The sequence below is a fragment of the Rhineura floridana genome, chromosome 8, assembly GCF_030035675.1.
Source record: "Rhineura floridana isolate rRhiFlo1 chromosome 8, rRhiFlo1.hap2, whole genome shotgun sequence".
Lineage (NCBI taxonomy): Eukaryota > Metazoa > Chordata > Lepidosauria > Squamata > Rhineuridae > Rhineura > Rhineura floridana.
The window spans coordinates 70,457,212-70,477,203 of record NC_084487.1 but is presented as its reverse complement, the minus strand read 5'-3'; the positions used below and the strand labels follow the sequence as shown (position 1 = coordinate 70,477,203).

General features: G+C 41.6%; 1 long non-coding RNA gene across 2 annotated transcripts in view; it reads right to left on the bottom strand.

The window, feature by feature from the left end:
- The window catches only part of LOC133389973 (uncharacterized), a 30,045-nt gene that overhangs the window by 6,843 nt on the left and 3,210 nt on the right, over positions 1 to 19,992 (bottom strand). Inside the window, exons 1-2 of one of the 2 annotated variants that reach the window (XR_009764243.1) lie at positions 5,171 to 5,329; positions 3,384 to 3,448 (exon numbers count right to left, since the gene is read on the bottom strand). This is a non-coding gene — a long non-coding RNA (uncharacterized LOC133389973). Of the gene's footprint in view, positions 1 to 3,383; positions 3,449 to 5,170; positions 5,330 to 19,992 lie in introns of those variants that run through there. The other variant, XR_009764242.1, reaches the window with a different exon arrangement.

The following is a 19,992-nucleotide window of genomic DNA, read 5'->3' as shown; positions in this document are numbered from 1 at the left end:
TTCAAGGCAGGCATGTTCAGGCTATTGGGCATCGGAAGTCTGGAGTTTTTAAGAAGTATATCCAGCCTTTTAAATAGCTTTACTTGTGTAAGTTTTGAAGTTCTCTGCTGGGGTTATGTTTTGATTTTTATTTTGTCTTTACCGGTTTTGGCTGGAGTGGTGAGCCTAAACGCATCCTGATTTGTGGCCACAGTAACATTTTCTAGGACTTCCGCAGGGCTAGGGAGTCTGGCTTGGGTTCACAGCTTGGCCTTAGTTCAATCGCTTGCATCGATTGGGTTGGCTGGCATGGCATGCTTTGGATCCAGCTTCTCCCAGTCCTGCTTCAGCAGCTGCATGGTGGCTCCCCACCTCAAGTCTTGTTGATCCACCTGGATGAGAATGACTTGGGGGTGAGGAAGAGCTTGTCACTTCACTTCCAGGCAAAGGAGGAGTTCACTTTGATCCAATCTGCCTTCCCAGGGGTTAAAATTATCTGGTCTGATATGCTTCAGCACAGAGTGTGGAAGTGTGGCGTCCCCAAGCAGATGGATGAAACCAGGAGGAAGGTGAATGTTCCTTGAGGTAGGCTTTGCTGGCTGGTTGGGAGGGTTCATCCCCAATCCAGACATCAAACACTCTTTGCCGCACCTGTGCAGGGATGATAGAGTACACCTCTCTGATGAAGGGTACAACATATTCCTTGAGGATCTGCAGCGGGGTATTAGGCATCACCTTTGGCTCTGGTGGGGGATGAGTGACCTAAGCATGAGCTAGGTCCCCTATGTGGCAGGTTTAGTGTGGGATTAGGGAAAAAGGGGGTAAGTGAAACAATTTGGTGAGAACCTTGAAGCGCCTTCTAGAATGTGAAAGGGGGCTTCCTCAGACCTATCCATCAAAGCCTCAAGGCCAGATGCTGGGGACAGGAGCCCTCCTTGAGGACTGCCCAGATCACAGACTCAGTGCCTCAAGGCTGGAGTTGAGGGTGAGATGGACATGATTCCCTAGGCACAGTTAATGTCCCGCAATGAAAGGCCAGGAGTAGCTAGTTCAAATACTCTGCAGCCTAGAGCCAAGGTTACTCGCTCAAAAATCTGAGCTGCTGGAATTAAGTTCCGTAGCACTCGGGTTTATAAGGCCCTGTGATGTTCCTGTATTAGTGTAAATAGGGTAAGTGCTGTTTGTAGAGGAGATACATGGTAAGTAGAATGAAAGAGGAAGAGGGAGTGAATGGGCAGTAGAATGTTGGATGATTGGCTGAATGTTTAAAATGGCTGACAGTATAAAAGGAAGAATGACAGTGGAATCTGGGTGGTGAATGTTAGTGGGTTGTTTTGGTGGGTTTTGAGAGGAGATTGTGTGGAGAGTTGGTGGATGTGAGGAGAGGGTGGAGTTCGGATTAATACTAAGACCAGTACCTCAGGAATAGATGTAACCATATGCTTATGTGCCTTTTAAAGAAATCTTGTTATCTTTGTTATTCAATAAATACTTTTGGTTTACCAAAGGCCTGATCCTTGGCTGGGGTTTCACAGACCAGAAGGGAGGGTAAGGTAAATACCAAGGCTGAAGGATAACAAATGGTGGCAGCGGGGAAGGGAAGAATAACACCACAAGCAGTCTGAGTAAATCAAGGGGATTGGGACAGCTTAAGCACGCAGTCACATTGGTAACCTAATTGAGGGAGACTCAGGCCGAGTCTCTGGGACTACTGGTTATAGGACGTGACTGGTGGTGCTGCCTAGCAGGGGGATCTGTTGAGATCTGTGCTAGAGCGGGGAGAGAAACCATAAAAAAGGACAGTCCGGACTGGTGGAGTCCCTGGTGGTGCCTAGAGACAGGCAGTAACCACAAGCAGGTAGGAACCTGACAGGGAGAGCCAGGGAAGGGCGTCACAGGGCCCACACTGATTTTTTAAAATTATCTAGGTTCCCTCTGCAGATCTCAGTTTGGATGATTGGCTTAATTCAGTTTTCAGTTTCTATCTGGCTTAACTGGCTTATTCCTTAAGAGGTCATTTGCTTTAATTAGTTTAATTTGGTTCAATTCTTTAATTGACATTAATAAAATGTTGCCCATTCTTAACCCATATGCTTCATGTCTGCCTCATCATTTTGGGTGGGTCCAGGTGCAAAACACTTTAAAATATATTTAAAAAAATCTTTAAAAATATTAAACATCTTTAAAAACATTAAAACAAAACATCTTTTTAAAAAAGAAACTGCTGTATAAAATCTTAAAAAGCAATTCCATCACAGACTCAGACTGGTATAAGGTCTCTACTTAAAAGGTTTTGTGGGTGTTCTGTGAAAGTGATGCCTTTACATTGGGGCCAGTGCTTTTCCCCAGGAAGATGTGGTTGTGTACATCAGGGGAATTGGAGGATAATTTGTCTATTCACTTCTTCCCTAAATTACTGCATTGGCTATAGCCCAATGTGGGTTTAAGGCCAAAGATGAATCTGAGATAAAGGAAGAGATTAAGAATATTTCATAACCACAAACAGTGTGATGGAAGAAAACATACAATAGGACAGCATTCCAACCATTTTTCACTGTTGTGTTCAACTACATTATTTCAATATGGTGGTTGCATGGAGGTTATTGTATTAGACTATTTGTATGTGTTCATAAGTTTTAAAGCACCAGATGGCTTTATTATCAGCTATTTTCAAGTTAATTATTGCATTATGGCAAAAAAACCCCAAACCTAATTGTGATTTCTTGAGCAATATGTGTTCTTTTCTGAACCAGATGGGTCACAGCATCCAATGGTTTCAATGAAAGAGCAAGTAAAATGAATTCTTGAACAGAAAATTAATCTTTGGACTGGATTTGCTTCACTATAGCTTTCAAACACCAATCTTGGATTGCAGTCTCCATCATTCACAATAGCTTTAAGTAATAGCTTTTGATTTATTTTTCATGGTCATTAGTTCTTGATATTTGCTATTCATATTTTTTCATGCTTCAAACCCCACCCCTCCAGTGCAGGGCCTGTAAAGGAAAACACCCTACCTTGGCAATGCTTTGTGACAAAGATGGGGGGGGGGAGGTTAAATTATTGTGTTTGGTTGTTTTTTTTAAAAAAAAGTGTTGCACCTCATCGACTGTAGATGTGTGTAAATATTTTCCTTTCTTCTTAGATATTTTACTTATGTTGTTAATGAAATACTGTTTCTAAAACTTAATATTTAATTTAGGATGGTCCCAGTAGAATTTACAAATTATATTTTTATCACTTCACATATCAAGAAGCATGCACATAATACATAATAAACAATGAAAATATAAAATGCTAAACTACTCTTCTAGTATTAAAATACGAGACTATTTTAGTTTTGTAAAATACTAAAAGTGTTTATCCAAAGAAACAAATAATCTAAAACAGCAGAAAATATTGACCTCTTTTACACAGAATGAACACCAGCAGCCACCAATAGTCCAGCCATCAGTATTGTCTGAATGTCCTAGAGAAACAAAAACAGAAATATGGTTTAGTTGGCCACTAGGCAAGCTTTCCTGGGGACAGCATTCCTCAATGAAGGTGAGGCTACCAAAGAAAAGGCCCATCCTATTGTTGGCAACCTCTGAACATCTCTCAGTAGAGCACACGAAGAAGAGCTTCATATTATGATTCAGGGTCTGGGTAGGTTCATACGAGGAAAGGTGGTCCCTGAGGTATTGAGGTCCCAAGCTGTGCAGGATTTTACTGGTTAAAACCAGCACTTTAAATTGGGCTTAGAAACAAATTGGCAGCTAGTGCAGGTAGGTCAGAACTTAACTTGTATGTTCTGACAGGAAAGCCTTGGTCAGTAGTCTGGCCATCATATTGTGCATTAGCTGCTGCTTTTAAACTATCTTCAGAGGCATCTGTTGTGCCACCCCAAACTTCTCTTGAACCCACCACCACCTTCACCTTGCCAGAAGTAGCCAATAAGGGGAGAAGGCGCATTATCCATTCTTCACAAGTACACATACCTGTATAGTAGGGTTGGGTGAGAATTTTGAATTCAGTTCACATTTGAAGACAAATCTATCAAATTCACAATTTTCAAAACAATATGAGAACCAAAACGCAGCTATCTATGAAAATTAGCACTTATTCAAATATTGTGATACAGTTCACCAACCAATGTTTACAAAAATGTGTATTAGGGGAAGTGTGCATAAATTTGAATACATGAGTGAAAATAACATACAAAACGTATTATATGATGAGAAATGGTTTGCAAAAATGTGTGTATTAGTCAAAATGCCTACAAAATGTGTTTATTAGGAGAAATTCACATGAGGATTTTTTATATAAAAAATTGCAAATTGCTGCAGAAATGTGGCAAACTGGAATTAAGATTGGAAAAATGAGAAACTGAGAGAACCAACATTAACAGATCTTTCCATCCATAATATATAGCAAAGCTGTTCTGTCCCTTGCTATACCCACTAGGCTTCTAGGCAAGCCTTACTCCCTTGTGACAACTTTTGTACTTTCCCTAAGGCCACAGCTATGGGATAGCATCCTTCACTTGTTACTGCCACACAGAGGTACTTTTTGCTGCCAACATTTTATACCTTATACCTCGCACTTGTTTATCTTCTGCCACTTTATTGGGTCCCTTAGTAGCTGGCCAAGAACCAGGAGTGCTTTTTGAAAAACAAACAAGTTTATTTTTTAAACAGATTTTACTTCAGTAAGAATATTTTTGTTTCAAGTATTTAAGCATGTGGTTTCAGATATATATTCTTTATATAGTTCAAACAATCCTTTACTCAATTACCAATAATAATATTTACCTGCCTACCTAATCCCCCTACAACCCACTCAAATCCACACTCTCCCTCCATTCCCAGCCCTCTCTCTACCAAGTCAAATTCCTACTATGACCTGGGAGACCAGGGTTCGAATCCCCACACAGCCATGAAGCTACCTGTGTGACCTTGGACCAGTCACTGCCTCTCAGCCTCAGAGAAAGGCAATGGTAACCCCCCTCTGAATACTGCTTACCATGAAAATCCTATTCATAGGGTTGCCATAAGTTGGAATTGACTTGAAGGCAGTACATTTACATTTTCCCCTGTCTGTCAACTGTCAAGCATTCCAATATAAAAATTCAACCCTCTGACATTAAGACAATTACAAACCAACCTACACCAACATTCTGTCTCCCTCATTCACTTCTCTCAACACTTACCATTTACCATCAGGTGTGTTTTCACAATGGGACACCTTGGGATGCAGTCCCATTACTTTTTTCTTTGCAGATGGCCCGCTCCCTTTCTCCGTCCTAAAGTCCCTCTTTCTCTACAGCCAATCAAGTTACTCAATTCCTAACTGCTGAGTGTACCTTTCCTGGTTGCCTTGGGAAAGAAGAGAGAGTCACAAGGACCTGGGAGACAGATGTTTACATAGAGAGGAGGGTGGACAGCCAAGCCCAGGTACTTACTTTCTTATGGTCACTGCAAGCTCAGGCTGCCAGCCAGAAGCAAGCTTTGGGGGAGTGATTGGGGCTTTCTTTTTAAAAAAGGTGGTGTAGGGGAGTATGGAGCAGTAGATGGGTCCCTGCATGCTGAAGATGCTGTTATCTGCCAGCGAGTGCTTCCTTTCCTTTGCCCCAGGCAGGAGGGGTTTTTTGGGGGGGTGGGATTGTTCAAGGAGAGAGAGAGAGAGAGAGAGAGAGAGAGAGCTTTTGTTCAATGGAGACTTACTCCTAAGTAAATGTGCCTTGGATGGCAGCCTTACAGCCCATTCCTATACATGCTTACTCAGAAGTAAGTTGTACTGCATTCACTGGGGCTTACTACTAGGTAAGTGTGTATCTCAGTAACATCTGTAAGAGGATCATCAGAAAACTCTGACCATGAAAATGAAATCCCGTGTGACTAGGCCAGGCCTGGCAACCAAGAGGTCTTCTGTATCTTTAAAAGTTGTGGAGGTGGGAGGGAGAATTCTACCTTGTGGTTTTTCCCATTACAGTGTTGCAAGAATACCTGCACTTGGCTGACTTTCTCTTCTCCTAAAGATACAGGATCAGTCTCAGGCCCTGAGCCTGGCAACCCTACATGTGACTGTGTGTGTGAGAGAGAATGCTTCACTCTGAAGCAGTAACTAGAAACCTTCTCAGATTGGTATCTTACTCCTTTGGAGCAGAGAAAATATATTGCTAACTCTCTTTTTTTAAGCCAAAATAAGGAGGGGAATGTGTGGTTTTGTTCCAGCCCAAAGCCAGGAGTTAGGGAGGGAAAGAGAGAGAAAAATAAGTTGGGGGAGGTGTGTGTGCGCATGCGTGTGGATCCATATAACTGGGTGTGAGTTTGGATGTTTCTGTTGGGGAGGTGGAGTTCTGTTACTGCAAGTTTTTCTTTCATTTGCTGATCTTAGGTAGGTAATGCTACATTCAGTACACAATCAGGTATTGTATTTCAGATGGAGGGGTTGGAGTTAAGATTTATAGCAATTCTTTTCAGATGTGCATGCTGGGATAAATCCAAGATTTGAATAGTTAAAAATCAAGCATTGATTTATTTGTTGTGATTATTAATACTTCATAATAACTACAGATTTTTTTTCTTTTTCATTTTTGAGCAAAAAGGATTGGAAATCCCCACTCAGCCATGAAGCTCATTTGATGCCCTTGGACCCAACCTACCTCACAGGCTTGTTGTGAAGATATATAAGGAGATGTAAAATGGCTGCAAAGGGGAACTTAGGCTGCAATCCAATACATACTTACCTGGGAGTAAGTCCCACTGAATCCAAGTGAACTTACTTCTGAGTAGATATGTATTGGATTTAAGTCTTAATGCTTATGTCATAGGCATCAAACTTTGCTTCTCTAAACCAAGATGATGCATCTTTATAAAGGAAGAGACATGTTTTTGTCTCTGCCTCTACCCCCCACCCCCTTAGTACACCTCCAGGCTTCAACCAATTGGCATTATTATTGTGTGTTTAGAAGATGCATGCATAAGTCCTAATTGCATTTAGGTTTGCTTACTCCCAGTTTGGTGTGTACAAGGGACCCTTTCACCTTCTCTACCCCTTCTTCACAAGAAAGCCTAGGCTATAATCCTGTACTCGCTTACCTGAGAGTGAGCCTTATCAAACACAAAGAGACTTGCTTCTCTGAGTAAACATTTATGCCATGGGATTTTTTAACATCCATCCACATTTACTGTGCAGTAGAATCTGCAATAAATAAGTTATAAAGTGTACCTGATCTCAGATTGAGACTACAAGGACACAGAAGCCATTAGCTAAGTGCAGGGATGGGGAAAACAGCAACTCTTTAGGACCACAGGAATTCTTGGTGTCCAAACTCATATGTCAATTACAGAGACTAAAAGCTTATTTTTATTGAATAAAATACAATGTTATTGTATTGCCACCCTGGGCTTCTTTGGGAGTAAGGGCAGGATATTCAGTAAATAAAATAACCTTAGAAGGATGCATAATCTTAGAAGAGGATGTGGGTGTGAGGGGCGTGGTTTGACTCTTATGAAGCAACCCTGCACTTCTGAATTCGCCACTACACTACTATTTACTATACTAACCAATTAAACCTCACCATAAATATTTAAATAAAACAATGTCAATTATTTACATAGTACCATGGAACTTCACATCTCCCCTCCCCCGATACTCAAGCACAGTATACTTGTGCCCATGAAGGATATGCAGCATCCATTGAGAGTTATCATCTCTCTTTGGGAAGAGCATCCATACTGGATCAGTCTGAAGGTTCTGGGTGTACAGTCTCTACTCCAAAGCTTGATAAGCCATCCACAATGGTGTTGTCCTTGCTTTTAATGTGCTGGAATTCTACTTGGAACTCCTGCTGGTTCCGCTATCATTGCTGGCGCATGGTGTTTGTGTTCCTCATTATATCTAGCTCCAGCAGCACTCGATCGTCCATCAGCACCATGAATTTCCATCCCCAAGCATAGTGGCGTAATTGGTTTAAGGCCAAGACCCTCTTTCTGCACAGATGAGTATTTACACACTCCCTTTATGTTAGCTTGCGGCTCAGGAAGGCGATAGGAAGTTTCACCCCCTCCCTCTCTTGTAAGAGCACAGCTCCCAGGCCATTATCTGATGAATCAATGGCTATGAAGAAGTGTTCGTCGTAATTTGGAGCTATTAATATTGGGCTCTGACACAGGTTGTTTCAGCTTGTCAAACGCCTCCTGACATTTGTTGTTCCAAATTATCTTATCAGGCCCTTTCTTTTTGGTGAGGTCATGTAAAAGGGAGGCTATATCGCCAAATCTGTCTATGAAGTGCCTTTAGTATCTTGCCATTCCTAAGAATGCATGCACTTGTGTTTTATTCTTAGGAATGGGCCTCTTCTGAATAGCTTGCATCACAAAGGTGATATATGACTACTGCTCACTTTGTGACCCAAATATATGACTTCAGGCAAACCAAACTGGCATTTGATTGCCTTTATAGTTAATCCAGCCATGCCCCTAGCCCCTAGCACCATGGACAAGTGTTGCAAATGGTCAGGCAGAGTTTTGCTGAAAATGGTGGCATCATCAATATAGGCCATTGCAAAGTCTGACCTGCCCGCAATTACTTTATTAATTAGCCTTTGAAATGAGGCTGGTGAGTTCATTAAGCCAAACAGGAGAACTGTAAACTCAAACAACCCATCCAGTGTACCAAAGGCTGTTTTGCATTTTGATTCCTCTTCCAACTCCATTTGCCAAAACTCCTTACACAGATCTAAACTGGAGATAATATGGGCAGACCCCAATAGCTCCAGCATATCATCAATTCTGGGCATAGGGTAAGCATCTGGGACAGTCACTTTGTTGATGGATCTGAACAGGGCTGGCACCTGGCATGACTGGGCCCTTGAGCACTAGCTGGCCCTGGGCTCATGGCACTTGCCTGCACCTACCTCTTCTGCTGCAGTTAATGCTGGCCCGTGCTGCGTGCACATGCCTACCATCTTGGTTGATCACGGGCATCATTCACCCCAACAGGAGAGGTATGTGGGGTGTTCAGGAGGGCATCGTGGACCTTGCAGAAGTTTTGCTGTACTTTCTTTCTTTCTTTGATTTATATCCCGCCCTTCCTCTGATTTATATCCCGCCCTTCCTCCCAGCAGGATACTAACTGCATCATACTTTCCAGTTTGGCCCTGAACCCCAAAACTTAACCTATCACTGATGTTTTCTGTTCAGCCAAACCACCTTCCCAAGACTCTTTTAGTAATTGCAGAGGCCTGTACTTCTGAGGAACCACTAGTTCTTTCACTGGCTCACTGCTTTGGTATATCTCTTTAGGCATCCATAATCTACTTGTATATAACAGCCCCTTCTTCCACACTATTTGTTCCTTTTTAAACTCAGAAAAAAAAATTGTTCACGTAAGGCCTGCTCCCTGACTGTTTTTAAGCTAGTGTCATTGTCCACCTCCTGCTTAAAATCTTGGGTTTCACAGAAACTTTGTTCTAGGAGTGCTATCTGTCAGATCCCCACCTGCGGTCTGGTCTCGTAACGGATCTCTCACACTGGCCTCAGCAAAGGTCTCTCACGATCCCACTACTAGGCACCACCACCTGACACTCACGCAATACTGTCCTGAGACTGTGCCCTAGTCTCCTCCTCAGATTGCTATGTAGTGTCTGGGTGCACTTACAGGCCACACACACCCTGTATCTTTCTGCCTTTAAAGATTACAGCCCTGGGTTGATTTGGATACCTGCTGCTGTTACACTATTTCTTCACCACTGCCACCATTGTTACAGTTCCCTACTTTGGTATTTGCTCTGTCTGCCCTTCTGTTCTGTAATATCCCAGCCAAGGATCAGGCATGTTGTTAAACCAAAACTATTTATTTATTAACACAAGGAATAAACAAGATGACTTTAAGTTCAGTCAACATGCGTGTGGTTACATATAATAGTTTTCTCTTTATATCTCTTAGTCCTAAAAATTGCCTCACTACCCGCCTAAACACAAATCCACCCCTCCAAAACCCAGAACCAACAACCTAACCACTCTCCAACTGTCATTCTCTCATTTATACCTTCAACCACCCAGACGCTCAACCAATCACAACTCAGGATTCTTCAACATTCCAACCCATGTACTCCCCCTCTCACTCACTCTACTTACCACATTTACCCTACAAAACTGACACACCAGAGCTTGGAAAAGTTACTTTTTTGAACTACAACTCCCATCAGCCCCAGCCAGCATGGCCACTGGATTGGGCTGATGGGAGTTGTAGTTCAAAAAAGTAACTTTTCCAAGCTCTGCACTTACCATAATTATTGTACAACATTTACAGGGGCATCACACTATCACATTGGTTTCTGCCTCTTCCTCTATAGAAGACTCAGCAGTTAACAATCTGTTCAATCAGACTAGCAGGTTCAGCATCAGGCAAATGAGATACAATGTCACCCAGGCACTGTGCTTTTGATTCCGCCTGAGCAGCTTTGGCCTTTTGCCCTCTGGTGACTACAGTAGGGCCCCACTCATATGGCAGGTTATGTTCCAGACCCCCTCCTAAAAGCGAACCCCCCTAAAAGTGGAACTCCATCAATAAAATGGCACCCCGATGCCCAAAAACACCGTAAAAGTGGAACAAGCGCTGTATGAGCGGGGCTTTACTCTAATTGAAAGCTGCCATATTAACGGAACGTCGAAAAGTGGGCCGCTGAAAAGCAGGGCCCTACTGTATATATTTTTTCTCCCACTCCCATAATATATCTGTCTAATATTACAAGCTCATCCTGATTTGAATGTATTCCAACATTAAAAACTCCCTCCTTGCCCCTCCGAGAAACATTCGCTATAGCCAGTGGGATATCATGTGGATCCCCTCCAACTCCTTTAATTTTGATGGTTTTATTGGGAAATAAATCTGAGGCAGCGATAACTAGAGTAAGCTCTAACCAGAGCAAGCTCTGCCCCAGTTTTCAGGACAGCCCAGTATTTGGTAGCATTTACTAGAATTTCCTCTCTCAGGCCAGTATCAAAATTATTGGCTTTCTCAAGTCTCACGTATCAATTCCCTAAATTGGTCATAGGTGATAAGCTGTTCTGAGGAAAAACTGTGATATACCTCTGCAAGTTCAGCTTTCACCAGACTCGGGATAATTTTTTATAAAATCCCCTGTTAGTATTTCCCAAAGATATCTGAGGATTCTGTCCTGGAAAAAAAGCATGGAAATCTCTGGGAGTTGCTTTTATGGTCTTACAGCTCCCTGCTTTAGCCCTCTCCTGATCTTTCATTTGTTCCTGCCAAATGGCCTAATTGCTTAATCTCTCCCTTTCAGTTCTTAACTTTTCTACTTCAATCTCATGTTACCTCTCTCTCCTCAGCCTTCCTTCTTCCTCTCAGACTCCGTCCTCATTTCATTCTTTCTGACTCTAATGAACACTGTTTCTTTTCCTCCTCAGCCTCCATCCTCATTCTTTCTAATAAGCGCTGTTTCTCTCTGTCTTTCTCTTTTTGCTGAATTTCTGCCTTCCATTTCTCCCTTTCAAATTCTAAATACTTTGGGCTCATGGGTGTCACATGGGTTCTCTCAGAAGTTGTTGCTATCTCACCAGATCCTTTTGTTAATGGATACTGTATCAACATTGACTTTATTGCATCCACACCTTTCCCTTCTGAGGGGAGATATAATTTCTTACATTGCTGCAACAGCTCATACTGTATATTCTGCCATGTTTCATTGTCTCTACAAACACACAGTTCACTATACACTATTTAAACTTTTTCTTGCTCATTTTCCTCCTCACAAAAACATTTTTTGGGTATTTCTTTGGTTGCTACCCCACCGCATAGTCCACCACATGTGGTGCCACCCCATTCCTCCCTTCCACCCACCACCACCTTCACCTTGCCAGCAGTAGCTGATGAGGGGAGAAGGTGCCTTATCCGTACTCCACAAGTACACCTATATGTATAGCAAAGCTGTTCTGTTTCCCCAGCCCTTGCTATACCCACCAGGATTCCAAGCAAGTCTCAACTCCCTGTGCCACTTTTTGTACTTCCTCTAAGACCACAGCTATGGGATAGCTTCCTTCACTTGTTACTGTTACTCAGAGGTACTTTTACTGCCACCATTTTATACCTTATACCTCACACTTGATTATGTTCTGCCAACTTATGGGCCCCTTAGTAACTGGCCAAGAACCAGGCATGTTTTTGAAAAGCAAACAAGTTTACTTTTTGAACAGATTTTACTTCAGTAAGAATATTTTTGTTTCAAGTACTTAAGCATGTGGTTTCAGACATATATTCCTTACTTATATAGTTCAAACAATCCTTTACTCAATTACCAATAAAAATATTTACCTGCCTATTTAATCCCCTACAACCCACTCAAATCCACACTCTCCCTCCAAATCCCAGCCCTCTCTCTACCAAGTCAGATCCCTAACTCTTCACAAACTCTTCCCTGTCAACTGTCAAGCACTCCAATATAAACAATCAACCCTTAGACACTCAACCAATCACAAACCAGCCAACACCAACATTCTGTCTCACTCATTCCCCCCTTCCAACATTCCCCACTTACTATATTAAACTATTAAACCTCACTTACCATAAATATTGCAATAAAAGAGCATCAATTATTGTTTTTAGTTACTGTAAACCGCCCAGAGAGCTTTGGCTATGGGGCGGTATACAAGTATAATAAAATAAATAAATAAATAATTTACATAGCAGCATGGAACATCACAACAGCCCAACATACAATATGTTGCAGCAATCTAGCCTAAAGGTTACCAAGGCACAAGTCACGAAAGCAGGCTATCCCCATCCAGATAGGGTCATAGCTAAACCTGGCAGAAGGCACTTCACACCACATTCAATTCAGGACTTAGTTCGTAGGAAAAAGCTGTTTGCTTGTTGAAAACCAAGGTTGATATTGACCCTTTTTCACCATATATTTTGTAGTAGTTTGTTTAGTGCCCTGATTGCAGAACTCTAAAGTAAGGTACTAGCTCACAGTTAAGCATGAAAGGTTTTTTAAAGCTGTTAAATGCATCTTTAAAACACGACCATTAAGATTAGGTTATGGTCTCTCTGACAAGTAAAAAATGTTTAAACAGCACAATCTTTGTATTGTCTCTGGAATAATACAGATAATGGGTATATTGTGATGGAATGTGTGGGAAGAGGCATGTCAGATTTAGAAAAATGGGGAAAAACATAACTGGAGAAATTCTCATATAAAACCTCAAAACCAAAGCCTGTCTTTCAGCTGTGGTCATAGAGATATATCAAATCAAAGTGCAAGTTGTGTAGATTTGCAGGAAAATAGTGGTTTGCTAATTCGACCAACAATCATTAAATGGGAAAGCCATGACGCAAACCCACACTTAAAATTTTGAAACGTTTCTACCCATTGGCTGCAAGAGACATGCCTTGTTCTACAGGGAGTTGTGAGGCATAACAAAAGAATGGAGACTTGCCCATATGACCTGCTGGGACTCCCAGCATTAAGCTTGTGAAGAAAACTACCAATGGACCCAATTATGTTTACACAGAAGCTGGAAGACTGAATGAAGGACCAGATGAAAGTTCACCTGCTGCTGCTGGTGCTGCACACACACAGAAAGCTAAGTTAGGATTTATAAACCTATGTGTTGTACTCCACACGGCAATATTTTGTTGCAGATTCCCTATGTTTCTTTTATAATCTCAATTGCCTCATTCCAGAAAAGAAAATGTTGGGGACAGGCCCATCGAATTTGATAATCATCTGCTTGCTCTTGCCCACTTCCAACATTTATCATCCTAAATGAAGTACATTTCTCGTGGCTTAACTGGAGGCTTATATCAGCAATACATCATTTTTATAGTAATTTCCCCATAAACAAAGACTATTTAATTTCATGCATAAAAAATTAATTCTTCATATCCACTGTTACTGTGCAAGGCATGCCTCTTTTCCAATCAGATTCAAAGTTCAGTTTGACTGAAGGTTCTTTTGGGCAGATGACACATGTGGTTTCCCTTATGTATCTCTATAAAGCACATGTACGTTGATGGCATTAAAATAAGCATGGTTTGTATGGTCATTTTGTTTTTAAATCAATTATCTATTTCAACCACCTAAACATCTTTAACATAGTGTCGCTTTTTTCAAGAAGTACATTAGATATGTATCACAAGTTATAGCCTGAAAATGACTAAACAAATATGAACATGACAGTTATGTACCACTGTAAATTATGTTCAGAGTGAAGATCATGTTCTTTTATTCTGCTTTCCTTTCCCCGAAGGAACACTTTAGAAGTAACGCAGTATGTCTTCTGGAAGGTGAAAAAGTGATGCGCTGTTTTAAGCATCTGCTCCAACCATTTGAAAAAGAGATGTAAGAAGTATTTTTGGAAGAAACTCACATCTTCTCATCTGAAGAGGGAAGCACCATAATAGCTTTCATTCAGAAAGAAATAGCAAATTGATTTACTGAATGAAAGTGAAAAATAACTCAAAATTGATATCTGGAGGAAAAAAATCTACCACGGATGTGTGTTTTTCATAATTCTGCACCAACAGTTTTGTGTCAATGTGTGTGACAAATAAAAAGCCAACAAGTCTGGTCAAGACTAAAACCTTTATAGTGATATTTGGGAATCATAATTTCTAAGCAGTAGAGAAGAAGCATGAAAATTTACTGTTACAGATTTCTCTTCTGTCAGGGGATGTAGGACCTGAATGCATCACTAGTGTTCTTGTGTCTTGAATGTATGAAGTCTTATATGTCCAAGACCTCTGCTTTCATTAAGCTTTGTCCTTTGTGGGTCAATATGTTGGGGAAAATTGAGGGCAGGGGTGGTGTTGGATGGGCAGCAAGCATGGCCAAACATGTAGGGAATAGGCACACAGATCAGGAGAGATGCAAAAGAGATACACTTTAGTTAAGGCAAAGAACACCAGAAGAAAGCTTAACAAGACTGGAGGCACCGCTAGGGAACTCTTGGCAAGACCAACATGTCAGTAGCCAAAGCCACACTTCCTTTTATAGGGGCTGCTGGGAGGTTGTAACAACCCAAAGGAGGGAGCAAGTGTCTTCAATTGAGCCTGTATCCCAAAACAGGATGGGGCTGAGGAGGAATCATTCCTGAGACATTTTTTCCAGTTACTGATTTTCTGATCTTGACTTTGCCAATGGCACTGATGATGATTGACTTTTCCCCTGGGCTTTGCCAACCAGTTTAGTCATCTGATTTCCACAGGGTAAGCCTGCTCTGGCAGAGACTAATCTTTTTGACTTTAATCTTGCAAATTAACAATAGAGGAAGGAGCAAAATCTTAGCCGAGTGGGGGACAGAGGAGCAGACTTTGCAAATATTAATATAGCAGAACAGAAAATGAGTAGGGGAAAATACCAACCAAAGAGCTTTTCTCCAAAAACAACAAAACAAAACCCATTTCCCTCCTTAAGGCATTTGTTTGAAAAGGCATAAGTTATCCTAATTCTCAGCAGGGTAGCTCTTTCAGATACATGAAAACATTTCCTGCCTATATTCAATTGGACTTTAAATGTAATACAAAAGATGTTGCAACTGGCATGCTATCTAATCTAATATTATTCTTGTGTAACACCGGTCTCACCAATATTCTAGCACTTACAATTACGATTTGTCTTTTGTGGCAGGGCTGCCTTTTAGAATGGGAAAAGGCATCAGTGCAACAACCTATTTAGGTTGATCTTAGCAATTCCTGTACAACCCTGTCCACCCAGAAGTAGGGATGAAATGCTCAGAGCCCCATTTCTGACATTGGTTAGAATCCATGTTAGCAATCGTTCTCAGATCAAAAACTTTGAAGATACCAAAAACTTTGAAGTTGTTTTCAGCTGTCTGTTCTATGCCAAGCCAAAATGAGTGCTTAGTGATGAGGAGGTTTGAGCATTTGTTACTTTGTTCTGTTTTGGCATTGAAAATTGAGCTAGTTTTTCTTCTGAGCTCTGTCTGAAACAGAGCTGAACCAACATTTCTCAGAAGACTTTTTTCTAAGAAAACCTCTGAGTTTTTTAATGGCTGGAGACACACTTGTGGTTATACTGGTTTTGGCATGTCCACCTCTGTTTTCTGAAACCGGGGGCACACAACATTAGTCAAACTCTGCCCCTTTTTACTCCAAAACTTGGAAAATTGGAGATCAGGTGCATTTTACCTTGAAGTCAGCTTCGCACAGACTTCAGACTGATTGGCCATGAACCCAGTTGTCACTCTCAGGTGTGTCCAATGGAAACGCTTTGCTGTAGGTCAGTGTTTTGCTGTGGGCAGTCCTGAAGGTCAGACATCAGCAGTAGGAGAGGGAGATGTGTCCAGCCATGGACAAATAGTTTCAACCAGCAGCCAGACAAAATGGTCTTGTTTTTGAAACAACTGGTGTGCATATAGCCTATTTTTCTCATCTTCCCTCCTGAGAAAAAGACCACATCACAGAAATCTGAGTATTTCCCACCTGTTTTTGTGGCAGCTGCCATTTCCCTTTCCCACTATGCTAAAATACCCCATAACAATACTAAGTACATTGTGAAGGATACAGAATGTAGTTAGGCTGCCAACAGAGATGCTGCTGTTGTCACAGTGCCAGCAAAAAAAAAAAGATAACTTGGGGGTGGAGTAGTAGTGCTATTGCCATTTCTAATGGTGGGCTCCTGAGAAACCGTTGGAGAGTTTCTTCTCCCCCTGGAGAAATTCACTGAAATGTTTTCCCCAATGTCTCAGCCTACAAAGTGGAGAAATTTGAGAGGCCTTTTGCACACAGATCTCGACTGAAACCCTAGAAAGCCTTCGCCAATTAGCAAAAATACTTTTGAAAGTCGCAGACTAATGATCTGACTTGGCATTATAACAGATTTTTATGCTCCTGTGCAGTTCAATAATTGGCCCAAGCAATATAGAAGAAATATTTTCCCTCTAAGGTGTTGGACTATGACCTTGGAGACCAAGGTTCAAATCCCCACACAGCCATGAAGCTCATTGGGTGACCTTGGGCCAGTCACTGCCTCTCAGCCTCAGAAGGAAGCAATGGTAAACCCACACTGAATACAGCTTACCATGAAACCCCTATTCATAGGGTCGCCATATGTCAGGATCAACTTGAAGGCAATTCATTTCCATTTCAATCATAGGTCTGACTCTGGATAACATTCATAGTAGCAAATTCTATGAAGAATGGAAACAGTCCATTTATCAGGCTAGCAAAGCTAAACAATAGGGGGCAAGTGTTTTTTCATTTATAAGTGTGTTACCAAAATGCACAGAAGTAATTTTCCTGGAGCCTGCATTGAGCTCCTTAATCTTGGTTGTACAATTGTGTTTGTTCAACCTGTGCCAGGAAGTTTTCACTTGCATCAGCCCAGGTATTCCCCTCCAATTAACCTTTCTGTATACTTCCTCCCAGGGATCACAGGATACTCTGTAGGTTGCTTGTAATGCTCAAGATTCTACAGACAAGGCTCTTACCATATATGGAGTGAAAAGTGCCAGATGTCCAAGCTGGATTTCAAAAGGGAAGAGGTACCAGAGATCATATCGCAAACATATGTTGGATAATGGAACGGACCAAGGAATTTCAGAAGAAAATCACCCTGTGCTTTACAGATTACAGCAAAGCCTTTGATTGTGTAGATCATGAAAAACTATGGAATTATTTAAAAGAATTGGGGGTGCCCCAGAATCTTACTGTCCTGATGCACAACCTATACTCTAGACAAGAGGCTACTGTAAGGACAGAATATGGAGAAACCAATTGGTTTCCCCATTGGAAATGGTGTGAAACGGGTATATTTTATCACCCTATTTGTTTAATCTATACACAGAATACAGAGCTTGGAAAAGTTACTTTTTTGAACTACAACTCCCATCAGCCCCAGCCAGCATGGCCACTGGATTGGGTTGATGGGAGTTGTAGTTCAAAAAAGTAACTTTTCCAAGCTCTGAGAATGTATCATATGGAAAGCACGATTGGACCAAGATGAAGAAGGTGTGAAAATTGGAGGGAGGAATATCAATAATTTAAGATATGCAGACAATACCATACTACTAGCAGAAACCGGTAATGCTTTGAAACTAATGCTGATGAAAGTTAAAGAGGAAAGCACAAAAGCAGGACTGCAGCTGAACGTCAAGAAGACTAAAGTAATCACAGAAGACTTATGTAACTTTAAAGTCGACAATGAGGACATTGAACTTGGCACAGTCATTAACCAAAATGGAGAAAATTGTCAAGAAATCAAAAGAAGGCTAGGACTGGGGTGAGCAGCTATGAGAGGACTAGAAAAGGTCCTCAAATGCAAAGATGTATCACTGAACACTAAAGTCAGGATCATTCAGACCATGGTATTCCCGATCTCTATGTATAGATGTGAAAGTTGGACAGTGAAAAAAGCTGATAAGAGAAAAATTCACTCATTTGAAATTAGGTGTTCGAGGAGAGCTTTGTACATACCATGGGCTGTAAAAATGACCAATACAGTAGGGCCCCACTCATATGGCAGGTTACTTTCCGGACCCCAGCCGAAAAGTGAAAACCGCCGAAAAGTGGAACTCATTGAATAGAATGGTGTGCGATGCCCGGAAACCGCAGTAAAAACGAAACAAGCACAGTATGAGTGGGGCTTTAGTCTAAGGCTGCTTTCACACATGGAGCTCATTGCATTAGTTTAACAGATTAAAAAGGAAGGGCTTCTGTCCCAATTTCTAAAACCCCTTTCACACTGCAGTACCTGTTATACTGGCATTTCGCTCAACAGTCTTTCACACACACACACGCAGAGCTACAATGAACAGAGCAGAGTTTTCCTCCCCCCCTTCATTTTAGGGGGTTTGGTGTATTTCCCCCCAACTTCGTTTTTGAGGCTCGTGGAGGCGGCCCTGGGGGTTGGGGGGTGTCTGAGCCTGTTATTGCAGCCACCAGGAGCTCACAGAGGTGGCTCTCCTTATTCTTAATTTTTATTTTGGGGGCTACGGGTGGCAGCGCCAGCTTCAGCAGCCGTTGGTAAAAGGAGACATCTCCTTTTACCCTTGCTCTCCCTGTCTCAGACTATACCGGAGCTGGTGGCTGTGGCTCCAGTCCATTGATAACGCACCTCCCTTTGGCCCCAGTTCTCATTTCCCCCTTCTATTTAAGGTGGCTCTTGCTAATTTCCCCCCTCTGTTTTAAGGTGGCTCCTGCTTTTTCCCCCTGTTCCACACTGCATGCTGGGATGCCTGTCACGTGAGTGGCAGCAGCTCGTGCAAAACTCCTGCGATCTTCCGGGTTCCCAGCCTTGCTAACGGATTATTTCTGGTATTTATTGTGGAAATGAGCGCTATACTTGCACTACATTCCACCAGAATTCCGGAGCTACCAGTTATGTCGTGTGAAAGCTCAAATATAATGCACAAATTACCAGGTAAGAAATTGTCAGAATAACGGAATAAACTGCAGTGTGAAAGCACCCTAATTGTGTCTAATTGAGACTGCCACATTATCAAAGTGCCATAAAGCGGGGTCCTACTGTGATGTCAGAGCTTTGAAAAGTTACTTTTTTGAACTACAACTCCCAACAGCCTAATCCAGTGGCCATGCTGGCTGGGGCTGATGGGAGTTGTAGTTCAAAAAAGTAACTTTTCCAAGCTCTGAATTGGGTGTTAGAACAAATTAAACCAGAACTATCACTAGAAGCTGAAATGATGAAACTGAGGTTTACTTTGATTCACTAGAAAAGACAGTAATGCTGGGAAAACCAGAAGAGAGTAGAAAAAGAGGAAGACCAAACAAGAGATGGATTGATTCCATAAAGGAAACCACAGACCTGAACTTACAAGATCTAAACAGTGTGGTTTATAACAGATGCTATTGGAGGTTGCTGATTCATAGTCGTAATTGACGTGCAGGCATATAACAACAAAGTTATTTTAAATTTTATTTAAAGGCATTTCTAAACTGCTTAATATTTAAACAAATCACTGAGAAGTATATGAAAATACAACATAAAAACAACAAAACAGTATCATAAAAACAGAGATACAGTAT